General features: G+C 30.2%; 1 non-coding gene across 1 annotated transcript; it reads left to right on the top strand.

The window, feature by feature from the left end:
- The first annotated feature begins 3,402 nt into the window (after window positions 1–3,402).
- TRNAT-AGU (transfer RNA threonine (anticodon AGU)) lies at window positions 3,403–3,476 on the top strand. The gene has a single exon. It is a non-coding gene; the product is annotated as a tRNA-Thr (tRNA).
- The last annotated feature ends 1,774 nt before the right edge of the window (window positions 3,477–5,250 follow it).

Raw genomic sequence — 5,250 nt, 5'->3', positions numbered from 1 at the left:
CCGACGTAGCCGAAGGGCGAGGCACATCGTTCATGCAACTGATGGCCGTTGGAGCCAGAAGATTCTTCAGAGGCGACCACGAGCTGGTACACGCGATGCAGGCAGGCCGGCAACAAGGTTTACCGATAACGAAAGTCGCGGGGAGTCGCAGGATGTGAGCAGCGCAAGACCGATCATGGCGGCGATCGTTCGGGGCTTTGTAGCCATCTCTCCTCTGAAAAGAAGAACAAAGAAAAGGAAGAACAACAAACAAAAACAGAAACAATAATTGGAGTGAAGGGATGTCACATACGTCTCCTCATCACAATGATTTTGAAAATATGCATGTTCTTATAATAATTTTTTAAATCGACCTTAGTTTAAGAATTGTATTGTCACTGCAGCCAACATTTAAACTGTAATTTATTCAAATTTTATGTTTTTTAAAGCTTTTTACGTTAAGATACCGAGTTTTTGATAAATTTCTAGAAATATTATGTTACAGAATTTCTCTTTTTTGATTTTAATAATGTAATATTACATATTTCAGCACGTTTCATCTACTGAGCTTCCTGTAAAATAAAGGAGACCATTTAATCTTCATTTGAATACTGTTTGATGATACATTGTTATTGTACAGGAGATTGTGTGCTGTGATCTTATGCTCTACAATAAAAGTCTCAATGATATAAACTATTAATATAATACGGTTCATCTACCGCTTGATCGAAAGAGGAACTCAATTTTCAGAATGAAGGAAAAATAATAATTGAATGAACCTTTTTCATTATGAGAAAATTTCCTTTGTTATAATCAAACAAATATCCAAGTTCAATTATTCTATTTCAGTATTTAAAAAATAACAGAACAAATAAAAATTCTGAAATATTTACAATAAACATTTTTAAGTATACACCTTAAAATGTAAATATTGTTGATGCTTGTACCTTTGGGTATATTTATTTGTCCGTTTATATGGAAAATATTTTGCGAAAAATAGATAGATATATGAACCATATCGCACGTATCTCATGTCTGTAATTGAAAAATTCCGACCTGTGACTGCTGTACTCAAAAGACAATAGCTAATTTTATTGCGAAAGAAATTAAATAAACATCAGGAGCATGGAGTGGATAAAAAAGGTCGTTTGACGAAGCGGCTTGCAAAATGGAAAATTGATGAGAAAAATGCCCGCAATCGGACTGTCATTGACTTTTTGATAAGTCCCTTGCCTTTGTAAAACACGATTACATGAAATTGGTTTTTATTAGAAAAATAAACTAGTTTTGTTACTAAAATGTGGTAAAAGAAAGGTATTTTTTAAAAATTATTTAATAATGAATATTTCCAACAACTCCTTTTAGACATTATAAGAATAATTCATTTTGATAGAAAGTGAAAAACAAATAATCAATTGTCTCTATATTTTTAGTTTTTTTAGTCACTGGAAAGACTGGTAATCATGGCAATCTTTAGTCTAAATCCATGCACTAATAATGGGCATATATTGGCTAAAAATAATAAAAATAAGAATGTTTTCTTTTGTGATCAAAAATATAAAATTCATTTAATTCGTCACTATCTATTATCATTATGTAAACTTCACGCTTCACATGAAGCGGATATTTGTCAAATATAACGAACATAATAAAAAAATAGCTTAAAATTAATAAACTATGAATAATTCCATAAAAAATGCATTACAAATGTTTAAAATTTTAATGCTAAGCGTTCCCGTGTAGTATAACGTTCACGAAGGACTACAGTTTTTAGACTTTAAAGATAACAAGTTTAATTTTCAATACGGACTTGATTTTAGTAAAAAACGAACCCTCCCAAAGAGGGATCACATTACTTATCATTTTTAATTTTTAAAATTATTCGTGTCTATATATAATAATTAAGTACGCAAAAGAATCAAGTTCAGCGATGTAGTTCGACGAACTGTTTGTATTAAGTGACAGTAGTCGTGTCACATCGCTTCTGTAACCGACAAACGTTGAGGCCGAAAGGTTTTTAAGTTACGACCACGATCTGTGAGACGAGAAGTGGACAGGCCCTCCATTAGGTGGACTGGCAACATAGTTAAGTTCGTGGGATCCTGGGGTAGAGCTGTGCCTTGCAGTAAGTGTTTATTAGATGACATGATAATGATAATAATGAGTATGTCTTTATTTAATTTACTACTAAAATCTAGTTAATGAAGAATATACCATTAAGAAGAAGAAGATAGGATAAGTAGAAAAATAATAATACTTTACTTTATTTAAAGACAGATAATACAAAAATATAATTAACATATATTTGTCCAATACCATGTGCATACAAAACCGCTTTAATATAATTTCCTGCAGAATACCACGTACATGTGTATGTTAACGTGTTTTGAGTATAGATTATAGATTTAATGTTTGTTGTTCCGTTATAAGTCAAGTAATAAATAAAATCAATAATTTTTGGCGGCAGATACAAGCTATCGCTTAGTACATTCTTATTTTAAGAGGTACGCAATTCATTACCATCCGTAAGAGGTTCGGTGATATATATCGACCGCCCCAACATTTTTACAACAGGTTCGGTCGAAACCAGCCTGCATTTTATGCTGTCCGAATTTATCAAGGTCGTCTATCTTGTCCTTAGAAACACAATAACAAAAACATTATATTTAATATTATAAATTAAATTCAGTTCAAAAACAAGGAAGAAATCGCCACTACCTAAACATTTATTATGGCTGATATGAGTACAAAATATAATTAAGAAATGTAATAATATTAATATTTTTAAATTAATTTACGCGGACTAGTAACAAATGTCGTCCGAAACTTGTGTTAATTCGAATTGCGTGTGACAATGCTGTATTGTTTTACGTTCTTATATCTTTACTACTCAAAACAAAATAGGGCCCACCATCATTTTGCCCCTTAATTGCCCCTGCATACATGATTATTAATTTTTTACAATTAGACGATGTTGAATTAGGGTTTTACACATTAAGTAAACACAAAATAACGTTTGAATTGTTTAATTTTATCGCAATACACTCAAATACACATTTTTAGAGAAAATGAGCACTAAGTAGATAGTAAAGTAGTAAGTAAGTAAGTAAATAGTTTATAAACCTGCGTAGCGTTCACAATCTGGATTGCTGACCAGTACGGCTACAATGCTTATGTTAGATGATTCTTTCGCGTTTCATTTCAAATTTGCCGATTTGAATTCGGACACCATCAGCGATGCACAAGTGCCAATGCGTTAGGGTCAAAATTGAAAATACCTTTAATAAATATATAGATGTACCATCTCGACCACGACCTGGCTCTGACTTTCCATGCCATCGAGAAGAAAAAATACGTATATAGGTGATAATCTATCTTCACCTGCTAAACACGTGTACCCGTATTTACGATATTCATATAACTGGCGCCGTGGCTTAGTTGGTTAAAGCGCCTGTCTAGTAAACAGGAGATCGCGAGTTCGAATCTCGCCGGGGCCTGAAGATTTGTAATTATTTTTTAATTCTTGTCCATTCATCTCGATTTAATTACATAATATACAGTAATATATTATTTTCACCTCCATTGAATACTTTTTTAATTAAATAAATATTATAATTCTCTTTTCTTTCATTATCAATCGTGATACACATCGCCTCTTCTTTTTAGTTACATTTTTGTTATTATCAGAATTTAATTCTCAATTTTTAATTTTTGTCTTTATTTCTATTATTATTGTTTCTTATTTTACGATTATTTTATTACTCAACCTTGTATTAAATTTTGCTTATTTTTATTTAGTTTTATTTTTATGGAGTAATTTGTTTATTATTTTACAAAATTATTTTTTAAAAAATTATGGCGGTATGATTTTCTATTATGGTGACACTTCCTATCCTTACTTCCAACTTTACTTTGGACTACCATCTTTCCCTTGCAAACACGCTATAGCTCGTAATTGCGTGCACAGTTAATATGTTATAGAGTAGTTAGTACTAATTGAGAATATATATATATATATATGACAAATGAAATTTCTGATACGAAACATATGTCAGATATTACATATTTAATAATAAAAGAAATAATTCAAGTAATTTGGTTGACTCTTTCTTAGACAAATATCATCTTTTATTAGCAACGAACAAAAACAACGAAAAAACGCAGTATTTTAATTATGAGACTTTAAGGTGAACGCGATGTTTGTTCTAGTAGTACAAAGAAGCAAAAGTACTGAATGCACTTTATTTTATGTCTTTGAAGTTTACATCATATGATTTTGTTGTTCCTTTGTATCTTTCTTATACCCTTTCTTAATGTGTTGATAGTGTCCATTCTAAAATAAAGTCAATTCAAAATAAAGATATCGTGATACACATATTTTAAATTTTAATTGTAAATTTATAAAAATAATTAGTATTTTATATATAAAAGCTATGTAGATACCGCACCTAGGACTGTTGGAATACACATTTAACATTAAGATATGCTTTAGATTAATTATTACATTTACATTTTGTCATGATAAACTGTCGGTAAATATTATTTGTTACAAAAGTATTTCGCTCTCAATGCTCCGTTTCAGTGTCTTCGTCCCGATAATTAATTGATATAAATATTATGCAGTAACTCTGATAAAGTTCGTATTCAATCCATATTTAAATCATAAAATATTTCTATGTAGAAACGATTCGTCAAATGTGTTGCCAAGTTAATATCACGGGAAAGGGTGGATTAATTCGGCAACATTTTTTCATATCTTCGTTGAAGCACGAGAGAATTTTTAAGTAGACAAAAATAGAAAAATTGAAAGGAGAAAAGTAAAACAACACTTTGTTTGTCATACAAAATACAGAGTGCCAAATTTGACGTCAATCAAAACCAAAAAACATGCATGTAGTTAAATATGCATACCGTTTTATATCTCAAAATATTTTTATATGTTTACGCCAAAATAATATAACACAATTAACAATTATGTAAAAATGACAGATTCCAAATCCAAAAAGAAAATGTTTATTTTTTTTTAAATTTTTAAGTATAGCAGTATTTATAGCAATATATATCCAATTGGGCGCGGTTTTGGAATCGATAAAAGAATATTTATTTTATAACAATATTATTGCTTGTTACTTCTTAATCGAGATAATCTGCGTGATTTAGGGAGTTGAAAGAGTAGTCCGTCAAGCATGCTCATGTGTTGTGTATTTTTGATATCGAATATTCCCAATCGAAACAATAACGTAATATTTAATTTGTTTTCATAATAATATT

This window comes from Battus philenor, unplaced genomic scaffold, assembly GCF_028537555.1.
Source record: "Battus philenor isolate CCGP_79_NKW_IND1 unplaced genomic scaffold, ilBatPhil1.0.hap1 SCAF_23, whole genome shotgun sequence".
Lineage (NCBI taxonomy): Eukaryota > Metazoa > Arthropoda > Insecta > Lepidoptera > Papilionidae > Battus > Battus philenor.
The sequence above is the reverse complement of the archived record's forward strand: the minus strand, read 5'-3'. Positions and strand labels throughout refer to the sequence as shown.